This window comes from Pinus tabuliformis, chromosome Q (assembly GCF_031772625.1).
Source record: "Pinus tabuliformis cultivar Carrire ecotype Pingquan chromosome Q, CPIR1, whole genome shotgun sequence".
NCBI lineage: Eukaryota > Viridiplantae > Streptophyta > Pinopsida > Pinales > Pinaceae > Pinus > Pinus tabuliformis.
In genome coordinates this window covers 1287133922-1287152721 of record NC_142296.1, presented here as the reverse complement: position 1 = coordinate 1287152721, position 18800 = coordinate 1287133922, and the positions used below count along the sequence as shown (strand labels likewise).

The window sequence follows — 18800 nt, the reverse complement described above, 5'->3', positions numbered from 1 at the left end:
CATAGTCGACTACTTAATGGTTATAAACTTTAAAACTTCTAAACTTATATATATAATTTAAATAGAAGATATAATAATGTTAATTTTATATATGTATATATATATATATATATATATATATATATATATATATATATATATATATATATATATATATAAAACACCTTTTGTTGCTCAATATTTACTTTGCATTTACCAATTTTTACACAACACTTTTAGAATTTTTAATTTTGCTTAACATAGTTGTTAAGAAACAAAGACTAGAAAAAAAACCAGAACATCATGATATTTTGTTAAAAGAAATTGATTAATATGTGAGTAAGAAAACTGAATAGAAATAGATACAATCACTCCTTGAACAGTTAAGAAAGAGTTGCCATCTCCCTTCCCCAAAGGGGGGAGGGGAAGGAAAGCAGGGGGCTGCTTGAATTTTCCTATAGTTGGGCAGCAGGAACCAATGGGAACATGACAATGGAAAACAGTCAAACTTGTATGTGACTTGAGGTTAGACGATAGTCCTGACATCCAAGATACTAGGCTGTGGATGTCTAGAGACTGTCAGGAGAAGGAATTGGTTGGAGGGGGAACACTCGACATAATTGCCAGGTCCATGGGTGGGTGGTGAGACCTTCCAGGGAAAACAAGAATATTTTATGCAATTCTAAAATCAATCAGATACAGATAAGTGACAATTTTAGATTTAGTACTTATTTACCAAAAAGAATTATTATAAGTTAAATGTTTAAGCATGCTCTGAGAATAGAAACGAGGAAATATTTGTTATCATTTAACAAGAATTATTGTATTTTGATTAAGGGTATAGTTGATATTACCTATTTCCTAAATTACATGATTCTATAACTTTACTTTGTGCATGAACTAGGTATTCCTAGAATCATAGAATATATTGTACCTTACATTTCAATATTTATGCAGAGAATATATATTGACAATTGCCTGTAGACCATTTTTCTTCTGAGACTCTCCAAAAGAACAAATATAGAAACTTCTAGAGAATGACAACTAAGTGACAAATATATTTAATTCCTTCAGCTAGTGAGATATTCAATTTTTACCATCTAAACCCAACAATTGAATTTCGGCGGTATTCCATGAACATGGCAACGATTTTCTAATGTTAACAATAAACTCAGTAAAGATATTTTGTACATAAAGAATTCATTTCCTAATTAAAAGACAATCATGATCTCAGTTAAAGATCAGCGAAGTTCTGAAACATGAATTCAAATCGACATAGCAGTAAAGGAGAAAGAACTCTGAAAATATATATATATATATGAAATTATGAACAGATAGGACCCAGAACCGAATCTCCATCGAATTCCTGAGGAACGGACCGAGACCAGACTGGCTCAATGTAATAAAATTCCAAAAAGACATCTCAGGCCTTTACTGCCTCTAAACTAGAAAGAAAACTATCAATTGTTATATAATTACAAAGTACAGGCATGGTAAATCGCCAATTACCCAGACTCAGTTAATCATAAATAAACTAAACTGTAAATTACAGTAGCAGGAATTGTAAACGTCAATTGATACATTCGACGAGGGTTGGCCGAGCTTCACTTAAGGCCAACAAAATGCTTGATAATTTAAGAGCAAACCCTATCTATCTTCTTTGAAGAACAAAATGATAAACTCTTCCATTCTCATCAATTGCAATAAGGACTCAAGACACCAACCTGGAACAAGGAGGATGGGAACTCTGTTAGGAAGCCTTTATAGTTCGTTCTAGAAAGAATTCTAGTCACAAAGCATACCTGTAAAGCCACATCAAGAATTTAGAGACTCGACCACCAAAACATAACCTCGAAAGTAAGAAATTCTAATGGGAAAAAGTATTATGCCATCATCTCTTACCTGAAGGAGAACCTTTCTAGTCGAGGAAGAGCCGAGGGCCTGAAATGCCAAGTGGTAATTAAGATTTCTTACAAACAAGCTCGCAAATGGTCGAATGTTCAAGTTCCAGGTCTGAACCCTTACCTTGGGAGGGAGATGCTCCTGGCGCGCTTGTGGTCCGACTGGAGGGAGTGGCGACAACCATAGCAGGCCTGCAATCGATAGCGTCAGCAACCATTAACACCAAAAGGCTGAAGGACTGTAAAATTTACAGGGCATGAGCAGAGAAGAGTTAAGGAATTACCATGCATTTGCCCAGCATAGATGAGATGAGGACATTCGATGCCACCATGAAAATATGCCATGAATCGGAAATGTTAACAGAATCAATATAGCTCGAGTGTCGAGTTCGACATGGTCGCAGAGTGCAACCTACACACCGAGCAACCTAATGCGAATGGGAAAGGCTCAGAGATGATAGGAAAAGAAGAGGTTAGGGTTATCAACCCTCACATGGACCGTCAGATTAACCTCTGCAGATCCCACGATGGAGCGACCTCCGACGTTAATGCCCTAGTCCTCTAGCAGAGAACCGGACTGTCAAATTAATGTTACAAACCAGATGGCACGATATCGTTTCAGCATGCGTACAAGCGGTGTTTCCAAGTCAGCATGTGACGGGGTAGGATCATCAACTCCATAGATCTGCCGGACAGGGCATTCATATTCCTTTCAAATCGCATTAACCCCTCTACTTAATGTTGAACCTTACAATAATCTAATGTGCCAAGTGTGATATAGTCTCGTGGTATTGTGCCACGGTAGGAATAGATAGTTACACATGTAAAAAAATTTATTATGTGCATGTTAGTGTTAGTGTTAAGTGTTACAGATGGTATCAGAGCCTAGGCTCGAACACTGAGACATCTGGGATAAATATTGTATGTTTAATTAAGCTCATATTTTTTTTTGCAATAAACAACTGAGTTTGGAAACTGTGAACACAAAGAGAGAAAGAATTAAAGGCTAAAGTCCACATCAAATTACAAAATGTAGAGGGACCCTAGATTATCAAACCAGTCGGAGGTGCCTTATGTGGAGGCCAATCCAGATATCTAGATACAACTAGGAGAGGAATCTCAACAAACCAACGCTGCCTTGTTGGAAATTGTGCAACAGTTACATGCAGAAATGATGAATTTAAGGATAGAAAATGAACGTCTGAGGCAGGAACAGGAAAATATTCTCAAAAGCTTATCTGACCGACAGAATCAGTGAGGACCTGATCCCAGTATGGAGGATAGGGAAAAAAACCCCAATAGCCCATCATGGCAAAGAAAATGGAGAATCAACAGAAGGACATAAGGAGGATGAAGAGAGGCATTCAGATAACGTTTCGGATCAAAGAAAAACCAAAAGACAGAAGATAGAATTACAAGGTGAAAAAATAAAACCATCACCTTTTGAGGGAGGATCTGAAGAGGCAGCCGAAGCATGGCTGATTGACATGGGTAAATATTTCCAGATTTATGAATATACAGACAAACTCAAAGCACGATTGGCAGTTTACTAGTTACGGGGAAAGGTCACTCTTTGGTGGGAGGAAATTAAAACGGTGAGAAAGATTAATGAAGAACAAGTGATGTGGCAAGAATTCCAGAAACATTTTAAGGACAAATACTTGACTGAGCGTTATTATGACGAAAAAGCCAAGGAGTTCCATGAGCTAAGGTTGGGAACCTTGACTATGGACGAATACGTGAAGCAGTTCACCTCCTTGTTACGATTTGTCCCATACATGCAGGAGGAAAAAACCAAAATTCAGCGGTTTATTAGCAGTCTGCCAAATTTCATGAAAGAGAAATTAGAATTTGAATATCCTAGAATGATGGATGACACGGTACGAAAGGCCTGTATTTGTTACCAGTAGATGAAACAGAAAAGTGAATCACCCAAGGGAGCTTCAAGTAGAAGAATGAATAATTTACCCCCAAACAGATAACAGAAAATAGTAAATGGTCGGAATAATTAGCAAAAAAAACCTTTGGGAAGTTTACCAGGAATCCACCCAAATTTCCAGCATACCCCAAAAGTAAACAGTCAGAGGGAATCAGTAAACCTGCAACTGATCAACCGCCAAAACAACCTCTGCAATGCTAGGGATGTGGGAAGTCTCATTGTTATAAGAACTGCCCACACAGAGCTTGAATGGAACAACTTTACAATATGCAGGAAGACTCCACAGTCGGAGATATAGCAAGAAGTATGCCCAGAATTAATGATGCTTTGGATGATCACCAAGCAGAATACCAACCCACCATGATCGAATGCGAAGGTATGATTGTTGATCAACCTGTTTCTGTTTTATTTGATCCGGGTGCTAGCCTAAGTTATATTAGCCCCAAAGTAATAGAGAAATGTCAACTGCCAAGCAGTAGATTTAAGAAATCATGGCTGGTCCAATTAGCCATGGGAGCTAAGAGAAAGGTATCTGCAAAAACAAAAAACTGTCTGATAACAGTTTCAGGACAATCCATCCATGTTAATCTAAATATATTGCCCTTAGGTTCATATGATGTACTAATTGGAATGGACTGGTTGGAAGGGTGCTGGTCCCTGGTAGATTGTAAGGAGAAATTTGTAAGCTACCTTACAGAATCAGGGCAAAGAAAGGAAATTCAAGGAATCAAGAAAAATCTGAAGTTACGCCCTATTACTACAAATCAGCTAGGGAAATGCATAAGGAAAGGTTGTCAGATTTACGTTGTCCAAGTTGGGTACTCTAATGACAAAAACAAAATGACTTCATTAGAAAGTATCCCTGTAATTTAGGATTTTGTGGATGTATTTCCGGAATCCATTCCTAGATTGCCACCTAGACGCGATATTGATTTTACCATTGAACTAATACCTGGAGCAGCCCCTGTTTCCAAGACTCCCTACCGCATGAGTGTCCCAGAGTTAACAGAACTCAAAATGCAGCTTCAAGAACTTCTAGATAAAGGGTACATTTGCCCTAGTGTATCACCTTGGGGAGCCCCTGTGTTGTTTGTTCGAAAAAAGGACGGGACCTTAAGACTATGCATCAACTACCGACAACTAAATAAACTTACCATAAAAAATAGGTACCCTTTACCTCGTATTGACGACTTATTTGACCAAGTGTAGGGGGCCAGCATATTCTCTAAAATTGATCTAAGGTCAGGTTACCACCAAATCCGAATAAAGGATGAAGACATTTGTAAAACTGCCTTCCGAACTCGTTACAGTCATTACGAGTTTGTAGTACTTCCCTTTGGCCTTACAAATGCCCCAACCACATTCATGAGCCTGATGCACATCATATTTCAGCCCTTCCTAGATAAATTTGTTCTAATTTTTATTGATGATATACTAATTTATTCGAAAAATTAGGAAGGTCACGAAAAGCACTCGAGAATGGTTTTGCATATTTTGTGAGACAATCAATTGTATATTAATTATAGCAAGTGCGATTTTTACAAGACAAGATTCAGTATTTGGGCCATGTTATATCAGCTGAGGGTATAACAGTAGATCTAGAAAAGATCAAAACTATAATGGAATGGACAGCCCCGAAGAATGTTGCAAACATTAGGTCCTTGTTGGGTCTGGCAAGTTATTACCACCGATTCATTAAAAAAATTTCAAAGATAGCTTTTCCTATGACCTTGCTACAAAAAAATGGCTGTACTTTTAATTGGACAGCAGATTGCTAGCGAAGTTTTGAGCAATTAAAACGATTACTCACCACTGCACTAGTGCTAATGGTAGCAGATCTAGAAAATTCATTCATAGTATGCACAAATGCAAGTAAAGAGGGGGTCGGTAGTATTTTTCCTCAAGAAGGGAAGGTCATAGTGTATGAATCATGTAAATTGAACAACTATGAGCAGTGGTACTCTGCTTACGATCTGGAGCTAACTGTAGTAGTGCACGCACTTAAAATGTGGCGACACTACCTTCTAGGAAAGAAGTTTCTGCTCTTAACTGATCATCGTAGTTTAACAAATTTCTTTAATCAGTCTAGTTTAAATGCTCGACAGGCCAGGTGGACCACTTTTATGAGTGAATTTGACTTTGAAATGAAGGACCTTAAAGGAAAATAAAATCGAGTGGCTGATGCATTAAGCAGGAAAATGCATTGCATATATGAAATACAATTCAGTCAAATACAATCTAACCTTCCGAAAATTATCAGGGAAGCATCCCTTAAGGACCGGAAATATGCATTTTTATGGCAACAAGTAGCATAGGATCGGAAGAAGGGAAAACAGTCTGACTATGATATAACTTCAAATAAAATGTTGACATTCAAAAGCATGATTTATATTCCCAACCAAAACTCTTTTAAACAATTGGTAGTGGATGAATTCCATAGGAAGCCTTATGCCGCTTACCCAAGATAGCAGAAACTTTTCACAGCCATTTGGAAAACTTATTTCTAGTCGGCTTTGAGGAAGGATGTTGTGGAATACTTATCAAAGTGTTTGGAGTGTTATTTGGTGAAGGCAGAGCATCAGCATCCCATTGATCTACTGCAACCGTTACCCATCCCCGAGTGGAAATGGGAGACAATCACTCTAGATTTTATTACTGGACTACCTCACACTAAGAAGCATCATGACTCAATCATGGTGGTAGTGGACAAGCTAAGTAAAGCAACCCATTTTATACCTATGAAATCCACCTACAAGACTGTAGAGATCGCGGATATATTCATGTGGGAAATCTTTTGATTACATGGAATACCCCAGGTAGTGGCTTCCAACAGGGATGTAAAGTTTACATATGCATTTTGGAAAACACTCTTTGCTAGATTGGGTACCCAGATTCAATTGAGTACTGCCTACCATCCGCAAACAGATGGCTAGATAGAACAATTGAATGAAGTCCTAGAAGACATGTTAAGGATGTTCATTATGCAGCAATCACACAAGTGGGAAGACTACCTCCATTTAGTGGAATTCACCTATAACAATGGCCATCATGAATCTTTGGGCATGAGCCCTTTCGAGGTGTTGTATGGAAGGAAGTTTCAGGTACCCACAGACTGGAATAACCCAGTTAATAGGTTAGCATTGGGTCTTGATATGTTAGTTGAAATGGAGGCCACAGTGAAAAAGGTTCGCTAGAACTTAAAAGTTGCTCAAGATAGGCAAAAGGTTTATGCTGATAAAAAAAGGACTCATAAAGAATTTCAGTTAGGGGACCATGTGTACTTAAAAGTTAAACCCTAGAAAATCACCTTACAGTGGAAGGGTTGTGCCAAGCTGGCACCCCGGTACTGTAGACCGTTCCAAATATTGGAACACATTGGACCAGTGGCATACAAATTAGCACTCCCCGGCCACATCCGAGTTCACAATGTTTTTCATGTCTCTTTGCTAAAAATATATATATATATACAACCCTCAACACATAATTAGTTGGGAAAGTATACAGGTAATAAAACAAATGAATATGTGACATTAAATTGTTGTTTGGTGCAATTCTAATAGCCAGTTGTAAATTGTGCAGGTTGAGCCCGAGGGAGAGTTCCTAGCAGAACCTCTTCGTATTCTAGATCAGAGAGAAACCACCTTACGGAAGTGAACCATCCCCCAAGTTAAAGTGCAATGGAAGCACTTTGGCCCGGAAGAGGCCACTTGGGAGGAAGAGGAGACCATGTTGCAAGCCTATCCGACATTATTTTCTCAGAAGGACACCGGTGATGGTGTTCCTCATAAGGGGGGAGAAAGTTAACACCCCTTGTTGCTCAATATTTACTTTTGTTTTTACCAAGTTTTACACAGAACTTTAGAACTTTTAATTTTGCTTAACATAGTTGTTAAGAAACTAAGACTAGAAAAGAAACTAGAACATCATGATATTTTGTTAAAAGAAATTGATTAATGTGTGATTAAGAAAACTGAATAGAAACAGTTACAATAACTCCTTGAACAGTTAAGAAACAGTTGCCATCTCCCTTCCCCAAAGGGGGGAGGGGAAGGAAAGCAGGGGGCTGCTTGAATTTTCCTAGAGCTGGGCAGGAGGAACCAGTGGGAACATGACAATGGCAAACAGGAAAACTGGTATGTGACTTGAGGCTGGACGATAGTCCTGAAGCCCAAGATACCAGGCTGTGGATGTCTAGAGACTGTCAGGAGTAGGAAGTGCTCGGAGGGGGAACACTGGACGTAATTTCCAGGTCCATGGCTAGGTGGTGAGACCTTCTAGGAAAACAAAGAATATTTTATGCAATTCTAAAATCAATCAGATACAGATAAGTGACTATTTTAGATTTAGTACTTATTTACCAGAAAGCATTATTATAAGTTAAATGTTTAAGCATGCTCTGAGAACGGAAACAAGGAAATATATGTTATCATTTAACAAGAATTATGGTATTTTGATTAAGGGTATAGTTGATATTACCTGTTTCCTAAATTACATGATTCTGTAACTTTACTTTATGCATGAACTAGGTATTCCTAGAATCATAGAATATATAGTACCTTACTGTTTAAATATTTATGCAGAGAATATATATTGACAATTGCTTGTAGACCATTTTTATTTTGAGACTCTCCAAAAGAACAAATATAGAAACTTCTAGAGAACAACAGCTAAGTGACAAATATATTTAATTCCTTTAGCTAGTGAGGTATTCAGTCTTTACCATCTAAACCAGCAATTGAATTTCAGCGGTATTCCATGAACATAGCAACAATTTTCTAATGTTAATAATAAAATCATTAAATATATTTTGTACATAAAGAATTCATTTCCTAATTAAAAGACAATCATGATCTCAGTTAAATATCAACGAAGTTCTGAAACATGAATTCAAATCGACAGAGCAGTAAAGGAGAAAGAACTCTGAATATATATATCTATATATATATATATATATATATATATATATATATATATAGAGAGAGAGAGAGAGAGAGAGAGAGAGAGAGAGAACCAAATCTCCATTGAATTCCTGAGGAACGGACCGAGACTGGACTGGCTCAATGTAATAAAATTCCAAAATGACATCTCAGGCCTTTACTGCCTCTAAACCAAAAAGAAAACTAAATTTTCATAAACTCTCAATGAGCAGTTGTTATATAATTACAAAGTACAAGCATGGTAAATCGGTAATTAACTAGACTCAGTTAATCATAAATAAACTAAACTGTAAATTACAATAGCAGGAATTGTAAACGTCAATTGATACATTCAATGAGGGTTGGCTGAGCTTCGCTCAAGGCTAGCAAAACCCTTAATAATTTAAGAGCAAACCCTAACTGTCTTCTTCGAAGAACAAAATGATAAACTCTTCCATTCTGATCAATCGCGATAAGGACTCAAGACACCAACCTGGAACAAGGAGGATGGGAACTCTGTTAGGAAGCCTTTATAGTTCGTTCTAGAAAGACTGCTAGTCACAAAGCATACCTATAAAGCCACATCAAGAATTTAGAGACTCGCTACCAAAACATAACCTTGAAAGTAAGAAATTCTAATGGGAAAAAGTATTATGCCATCATCTCTTACCTGAAGGAGAACCTTTCCAGTCGAGGAAGAGCCGAGGGCCTGAAATGCCAAGTGGTAATTAAGATTTCTTACAAACAAGCTCGCAAATGGTTGAATGTTCAAGATCCAAGTCCGAACCCTTACCTCGGGAGGGAGATGCTCCTGACGCGCTTCCAATCCAGCTGGAGGGAGTGGCGACAACCATAGCATGCCTACAATCGATAGCGTCAGCAACCATTAACACCAAAAGGCTGAACGACTATAAAATTTACAGGGCATGAGTAGAGAAGAGTTAAGGAATTACCACGCATTTGCCCAGTAAAGACGAGACGAGGACATTCGATGCCACCATGAAAATATGCCATGAACTGAAACTGTTAACATAATCACCATAGCTCGAGTGCCAAGTTCGACATGGTTGCAAAGCGCAACCCACACATAGAACAACCTAACGCAAATGAGAAAGGAACAAAGTTGATAGGCAAAGAAGAGGTTAGGGTTATCAACCCTCACTTGGACCATCGGATTAACCTTTGGAGATCCCACGATGGAGCGACCTCCGGCATTAATGCCCTAGTCCTTTGATAGAGAACCAGACTGTCAAATTAATGTTACAGACCAGATGGCACAATATCGTTTCAACATGCGTACAGGCGATGTTTCCAAGTCAACATGTGACAGGGTAGGATCATCAACTCCATAGATCCGCTGGAGAGGGCATTCATATTCCTTTGAAATCGCATTAACCACTCTCCTTAATTTTGAACCTTAAGATAATCTAATGTGCCATTGGTATTGTGCCATGGTAAGAATAGATAGTTACACATGCAATTTTTTTATTATGTGCATGTTAGTGTTTGTGGTAAGTGTTATATATATATATATATATCATTTTATTTAATTATTTGTTAAAAAAAACAAATTAAATAAAATTTTAATTTACAGAACAATTTTTTCAAAATTAATGAATTTAAAAATTATATGTATTATAAAAATAAAGAGTAATATTCACAACTTCAATACTAATTATTTGGAATAATTTAGAATAGTTTAAAATAAATAAATTTGCAAAATATATAATTTTTTTAAATGATTTACATTAATCATTTGGAATAGTTTAGAATATTTTAAAATAAATAAATCTATAAAATATATATATATATAATTTATTTAAATAAATTTGTAAAATATATAATTAAAAAAAAAACATTAATCATTTGGAATAATACTCTCAATCCTCAAGAATTCAATTCAAGAAATTAAATTATTTTATTAAATTTTGTAATTTAATTGATTTTCAAAACACTTATAAAAGTCATTATAATTTTGATATTTTATTTTCTCAAATAGAATATTATTTTTTAACTAATATACAATTTTTTGCATGGCTCTATTTTTTCCTCGAACATCTTTCTTATTTACACTAAATGAAATTAAAAAAAATATTTTTTCCTAGAACATCTTTCTTATTTACAGTAAATGAGATTAATTTTTTTTTTAAATCAATTTTATTGGTTGATTCTCACAAAATGCATCAAACTTTTTTAGCTTTCTTTTCCTTTAATTTTTAAGTAATAAAGAATGTTTTCAGCTAAAAATAATCAAAGTACATTGCATAAACAAAATTAGGTTGCATAGTAAAATTTCCCTTTTCTAATAATACTTTTCCAACTAAGACCAGCAACATGCGAGCTACACCTTACTTTGTTTATCATAGCATAGTAATTTCCCCCCTTTCTAATAATACTTCTCCAACTAAGACAGGCAACAAGCCAGCTACACCTTACTTGGTTTATCATAGCATAGTTTCCCCTTTTGTAATAATACTTTTCCAACTGAGAGAAGCAACAAGCCAGCTTAACCTTCCCAACTAAGTCTTACTTTATTCAGGAAGAAGTTAGACTCGTGGAGAAATCTGTACAAGATTTTCTAATAATTAGAACTAGTTATGCATGGTTAGAAAGCTGGTTGAACTGTTTTCCTTAATTCGATTTTGTTGTTTGGCCGGCAGTTTCTATATTCCAGAAATCTGTAACTATAATCTAATCCTATATATAATGGTTTGTTAGCCTGATAAATACAAGTGTGTTGGGTGCAGTGTCTTTGAGTAAGCGATTGCCTCACGATTAAGCTGCGCCCATCTTCCATTTTCTTTGTTCGTATCAGATACTTGCCTAGGCTGGACTCCCTCACGGGAGAGCCTAGGATCAAGGAAGTAGAGTAGTTTTTTTTTAAGTGTGTTTCTGTGTAATAGTTTGTCCACTATGTTATGAAAAAACTACCAGGGAAAGAGAACTGTCATGCTGCGTATTGAAAATTGAGTCAATTGGATGTGATGCTCGAGTCTGGCAAAGTGCGTATAAAACGTGGTTGGCATTTCTCTGAAGAGACAGAGGCCTTCGTGTTTGAGGATTTGATAGGAGGCTGTGGTGTGAGTTTGCTGACGGAATAATAGTGTTTCAGCTGTTGTTGGTTAAATAACGATCTATCTGCACTGTGATAAATGGCCGCCGGAGCTTTGCCTTTGATGGCTGCTTGAATATAAATTCCGAGCATCGCTTGGACTCTGCTACGTCGCACAAATACACATTTTTCTCGACGGTAACGTGTGACTTTGGTTACAGTGAAATTTTCTCTTGCGAGCTATTTAGTCACATGAGTAGAGGAGGATAGGCTCAGCGAGTCAACATTGGGAGCAGAGTTGAATTCCGCGTAACAAAGAGAGAAATACGATGCAGTGACATCAGGGTAAGAATCTATTATGATTTTTTTGGATGTGGCCGGTTTTTTTAAGTGCGGTGACGACAATGAAGTATTAGGGCCACTCTGATCTTTATCCAACAATATTTTTCCACGGTAACTTCATAACTTTAATGCTTATAGTAAAAATAAGTTTATAATTTTCTAAGTGATTGGTTCCGGCGAAGCGTTTTGGGTTATTGAAGATAATTTTATTAAGTGTAGTCAACTCAATACAAAGTGAAGTGATGATGTGAGAATTGGCGATTCAAACAAATCACACCTATGTGAACATGGAGATCTAACACAACTATTGGATAGTAATACTAAAGATGCCAAAGGCAATGATGGTGAGGATGTGAACAATGTCAGAAGAGGAGGAGGTAAAGGAGCAGTAGAAGGATATGCAGTGTGATGAAGTGTAAATGGGCTTATATGTTTGGGCAAATGATCATTACATATGATTATTAAGTAAAAATACATAAAAATGTTGTTCAATTCTTGTTGTACTTGATGTATACGTATTCTAAGGGGTGCATGAACGATTGTATTTGACACCCTAAGGTATTGGTCCAAGTTGATTTCCCCTAGTGTTTTGTAAGCCCTAAGGTATTAGTCCAAGTTGATTTCCCCCAGTGTTTTGTAAGCCTTATTGAGATAGGCATGTAGCTTTGTGGAATTAATGACTAGGCAGGTACAAGGGTGGCAAGTGTAGTGCACTTGTATCTAAGATTGGTGTGTAATAAAAAAAAGTCAGTTTTCAATTAAACGAAAAAATAAGTGAAATAGAGTCAAAATGTAAGGGAGGGTTTAACATGACTAATGAACCAGACGAAAAAGATTCCTAGAGAACAATGGTTGGTACCCATGTACCTTGGTAGATGGATTTATTTTTATATGGACATCAATAATCAATTGTAATCAGGTACAAGAGAGAAAAGAGAAATGTCCATTGTGAAGAAAGCCCAAGGTAAGATAACTCAAGACAATGATTTTGGAGGCATTGTAACAAGAGCGGTTGAAGCAGTGACTGAGATTGGATGGTGGACAAATGTAGGTAAAGGTGTGTTGAATAATGGCAGACTCATGATCATGTGTCACATATATGTTTGTAAGCAAGTCTACAGATGTTTGAGTTGATGGAGAAGTTGGTATTTCTACGAATGGAGATTGTAATTGTCCTTGAATCATAGAGTTGATGGAGAAGTTGGTATTTCTATGAATGGAGATTGTAATTGTCCCTCAATCATAGCCTCCATAAACGACTTTGTACTGTAAGTTTGTGGTCATCCAGAAACCACTTGAGTGAGGGTCAATTAAGAAGACCCTAAGCATGGTTGAGGGTGAACTGAGAAAACCCTAGGTATGAGATGATGATGATGGAGGGAGAGGTACGGGTATAAAGAAATGTATGTTGAATAAGCCATGTAAGTGAAGGGACATCCTAGTATATTAATGATTGCAGTGGTATGTAATTCGGTGAATGCTTGTTTCTTTACATGGACTTCAACACTATGATCTTATTTGTAAACACCAGATTGTAATAGATGTAGACTTTGTTTTGATTGAGATTGAGAAAGCTAGCCATTTAGGAGGAGTGCTAAAATAATAATTTAGAGTTGTCTCAATGAGAGTTTGTTCCTATTATCTAAGAGTTTTTTTTATGGTTAATTGGTTGGTTGAGAGATTCCCAGTAACTAGTAGTCCTATAGTATTTGTAAACACCAGATTGTAATAGATGTAGACTTTGAGTTTGTTTATGGTTAATTGGTTGGTTGAGAGATTCCCTGTAACTAGTAATCCTATAGTATTTGTAAACACCAGATTGTAATAGATGTAGACTTTGTTTTGATTGAGAGTGAGAAAACTAGCCATTTAGGGGGAGTGATAAAATAATAATTTGGATGTAGACTTTGTTTTGATTGAGAGTGAGAAAACTAGCCTTTTAGGGGGAGTGCTAAAATAATAATTTGGAGTTGTCTTAATTAGAGTTTGTTCCTATTATCTAAGAGTTTGTTGTTGAGAGATTCCCTCTAACTAGTAGTCCTATAGTAGTCCTATATTACTAATTACTATATTAGTGTGTGGTTGAGATATTTTGTCCACCAAATCCAATCCAAGTTAGTCCTATATTACTATATTACTATATTAGTGTGTGGTTAAGATATTTTGTCCACCAAATCCAAGTTAGTTTGTCTATATTTAGACAACACTTCTTATATTTACTTAATTTTACTATCATTTGATCAACAGAAGTGTATTCCTTATTTTGTACTTTGCCCAACCAAAACTTACCAACCTGCAGCAGCTGGCACAACAATTCTACCAAGCCTCTATTGACCATAAGGTTTCATTGTTCAATAACTCCAAAACATTTCAAACTTTCAAACTTTCAGGTGTACCTCAGAACCAATACGTAATGGCAAAAGCATATTATCACAATTGATATGGAGCTCTCAGCTATGTATCAGAATCGGAATACGATTGAGAATATTTTCGAAGGGAGATTAGTAGATCTTATGATTCAAAAGTAGAGAAGGGCTATGCATCCATCCATGAAAACATGAAAATGTCGCAAACAGTGCAAAAGCAAAATGGAAGGAATCACATCTTGAATCCTTTTTATTTCTGTATTGTCCAAGGTTTTTGCTATTCTTTCTAGATCTTATTCGTAGGCTACTTTCCTATTTCTATTCATAGGCTACTTTCCTATTTCTAAAATCGATATTCTAAAAATAGAATCGAGCAAGAAATGAGGATTTTCAATGGGCGTTTTACCAAGTAATGAGGGTTTTTATTCGGCCACAGAATTCTTATTGCAGATTATAAAGTGGGATGAGAGCTTACCAAAATAATGTCAGACCGCGCAGTTTTCAGCAAAGTCCCCGTAAGTGGAGCACGCTCGACGCCATTCTCGACGCCAGTAGAGTGCTCGTCATCAGTCTGTATAGTGAAATCGATCAAGATGACTGCAGATAACTATGCTCCTCCTTGAATTTTGTCTCCTTGAAAGCCAGTCTTCAGCCTGCATACTTAAATCGCTCAAAATGACTACATATATTATCCTCGAATTTAGCTTCACATTTCATTGAAAGAGATGTCATGAAAAAAAATTGGGTGACAACGAGAGAACTCACGGCCATGTTGTACATGAATGTCCATGAATTTCCACAGGCGTACTCTCTCTCATTGTCACCCAAATATTATCCACGAAAATGTAACCAAAACTACTCTAGAATAAAACTGTCCGGACTGAATCAGAGAATACTTCACACATATAAGACTATTATTACAATACTCTATCGAGGACTGGCAATGAACAAGTTTTGTTACCGGATATATCCGTAGAGAGCTAGGAATCCTTAAAACCCTGCTGAGACATAGGGCTCCTCAGTTTGTTGCAGAAAACTGTAATGAAATTTAATTTCAGTTTCTCAGGATTTTACTTCTATGAACAATCTCGTTACTGCCACGAAAGAGAAACCCAATAGAGACCATGGAAAAAACCTGCAAAGAAAGGATTTCACACAATGGCCATCCAGGATCGCATTCCAGGGGATATCGAGGCCAGATCAGGTCCAAGCACGGTGAATTAGGGTAAATGGTCACACCTGTCCTTTTTATTTTCTGCTTTAACGTGCCTGTCAGGAATGGAGGTGTCAGTGGTACAAGTTGCATTTTTGCCTTTCCAGATGGTTCCGGACTAGTGCGTGGCTGCCTGAGGATCACCGGCCTCCGTCAGGACAGACTAGTGAAACGATACCAATTAAGTCGACCTCATCAATAATTATTAGTACTTGCTACGAATTTTAGTAATCTGTTTTACCAATACTTTAGAGCGTACCTATGTCTGGACTCTGAAAACACAAAATCTGAAGGCTTTGGGTTTGGAAGGTTATGTGGTAATGTCATATCATATTAATTTGCACAACACCTGAAGGCTCTGAAATGTTACGCTGGAATGTCATGTCATACTATTAAAGCTCGAACGCGTAACTGAACCATATTCATTTAATGGTATGTTGCTTAAAGATGAGAGAAGTTTTAATGGTATGTTGCTTAAAGATGAGAGAAGTTTTTTAATTGGTTTGTGAATCCATAGGAGAAGATATATTAAATATGGTCCACGAATAATGTAATAACATCATCTTTGAGGTGGTTAAGTATATTTTTGTACATAGGTAAAGATAAAGGATTTTTGAGTTGATAAAATGACATGAGTAGCGACAAGATTGATGGTACAAATGCTAGATGTGAGATGTTTTTAAGTTTTGGACAATTATAAGGGTTGTCATAAATAGGCCATGGCTATGTGTGTATTGTATCTAAGTGTTTCAACGAATTTGAGAGTTTATGTTTAAGAAAACAAACACCCTCCGGCATGCTTGAACCTTCTATACCTAATGATAGAAGGTGACATTGAAGAAGTGTAGGAAGAACATGTGCTTTGCTTGGCCTTTAAGGTAGGTTTTCACTTCATTGGTTTAAGGGTTGACTTGATTCATTTGGAGGGAGATCAGTGGGGTGAGGGTGTCAATCAAAGGAAGCAGAAATGATCTAAGTTCATTAGAAGTCAAGGAATGATTTTTTCTTAGTTGTGGGGAATATATTGTAGTCAACCAAATCCTCGACCTTTTAGGATCCACTTTGGCACTGAATTTTATTAGCAAGAGGGTAGGGATGGGCTACCTTATGAGATAGATAAAGTAGAGCCCAAGGTTCAAGTTTAGGCTTGTTCACCAAGTAGGAAGAAGAAGCATTGGTTGTCTTTTGCAACGAAGAAGATATAGTTTCTATATTAAAATACGTTTGGTTTATGTACAGATCTTACTTCTCTATCAAACCTTGCAACCATTTTTTTATGCTAGGGATGTGACCATGTCAGGCACCCTAGTGTGGATAAAACTTCTAGGGTTCCCCATGTAATTTTAGACTATTCAAGATTAATGCATAATTGGCAATGATCTAGGAAAAACTATTCTTATGGATGATAGCTTCATCTATGAAAGATATAGGTCAATTACAAGGAGTAAGTAGATGTATTTTTGAGACAAAATATTCTTTGCATACTATTTCACAACTCCCTATCAATTGACACATTTGTTATACTATACATGGTGGCCATACTTGCTAGTCCTTCATTTCTCATAATAAATATGTCTTATAACCTTGCTTGATTGAGAAAAAAATATTTATATTACAATAGTGACCTTGAATTTATTTTATTTATTAAAAATAATTTAACTAAATAAATTTGAGGGATGAATCCCAATATTAATAATCTAATTTACTGAAAATAATGTGTTTTTTAATCTCAAAGTGGCATGTTAAAAATGAAAAAAAGATGGACATTTTTTGTCAAAATGATTTTAAAAATCATAAGAAACATGTCAAAAAGATGCACATCATTCATAAAATAAAAATAAAAATAAAAAATTCTAGGATTTCTGTATATTCCTTTTGCACAGTTGAATGTTGCCCTTTCAATTTTAATTCGAATCATTAAATTGTGAAAATTATAGGTTATTTAAGTATTAAGACAATGTCCCTGCCATAAGAATCTACAATGGTGATGTTGGAAAATCTTTCGAGGAAGCACATAGGCAATACTCATCAACCAAAATGTTTGTTCAAATATTTGTAAATTATTAAATTCCAACATCATTTTCATATTTAAAACTCTATCAAAGATACCACATATAGAATGACCTCATATAAATATACACTTATTACATGTTAAACACCTTAAATCTAAAGGTATCTTAGTTTCAAAATATGATTTTATCCCTATTGTAGATTTGGGTTATCAAATAATTCAACCACAATGTATATTTGGATCATTGGAGGGCCCAATGACAATGTCAACAATTGAATTTGTCATTAAATATTTTAATTAACCGTAATCTACAGTTGATTAAGGATGATTGTTGTGGAGTTGAAATGTCCACCTTAATTATTGTTGTGAACCCAAAGTTTATTAGATAATGAATGAATATCCTCTTACCATATCTATAAATGCTTAGCTTGATAATTGATCCTTTTATTTAGTTATTCATGGGTCATCCAAAATGAACACTTATTGTATCTTGGAGTAGCTTAATGTAACCTTAATAATCACTTTTGATCCCTTTCCTACAATCCTAATTACTTGTACTCCCTTTCCATCCATCTTAATTACTTTATCATTAAGTAATCTAACATATTTCACTTAAATCCTCTTAAAACAATATTATGGATAGAGATTGATAATTATTTCAAAAGGATATTCTCTAATTTCTTATTGTTTTGGAATTATGATATAGATTTATGATTTAACATTGTGAGAAATTGAGTAACTCCTCTAAAAAGAAAGCAAGAAAAACATCAAATTTAATTTATATTACTCACGTGGGGAAATATTTTGAACAAAATCTAATTCTTACTTTGTTGCTTTTTTTTTTTGGTAGGAAGTCAGTAATACAAATCTAGGTGAGTTTCCTAATTTTCATTTCTTGAAATGTACTTTTCAATACATAAATGTATTCAAAGCACTACACTTATACATATTTAGAAAATCAGATCTACCATTTTAAAAACTTTTGGGAAGAAATTGAACAAACAACATACTCAAATACTCCTTAAAAACAAAAGTGCAGAATGTTTAAATTACACTATATTTTTTTGCATAAATTTAACAC

The 18800-nt window shown here is 35.8% G+C and overlaps 1 long non-coding RNA gene across 9 annotated transcripts in view; it reads right to left on the bottom strand.

Moving 5' to 3' along the window:
- Nucleotides 1-15832, bottom strand: part of LOC149224540 (uncharacterized) — a 167620-nt gene extending 151788 nt beyond the window's left edge. For 2 of the 9 annotated variants that reach the window (XR_016249519.1, XR_016249523.1), the window contains exons 1-2: nucleotides 15457-15832; nucleotides 14971-15148 (exon numbers count right to left, since the gene is read on the bottom strand). This is a non-coding gene — a long non-coding RNA (uncharacterized LOC149224540). Of the gene's footprint in view, nucleotides 1-9403; nucleotides 9445-9528; nucleotides 9597-14970; nucleotides 15149-15456 lie in introns of those variants that run through there. The other 7 variants (XR_016249521.1, XR_016249516.1, XR_016249520.1 and 4 more) reach the window with 7 other exon arrangements.
- Nucleotides 15833-18800: the final 2968 nt, after the last annotated feature.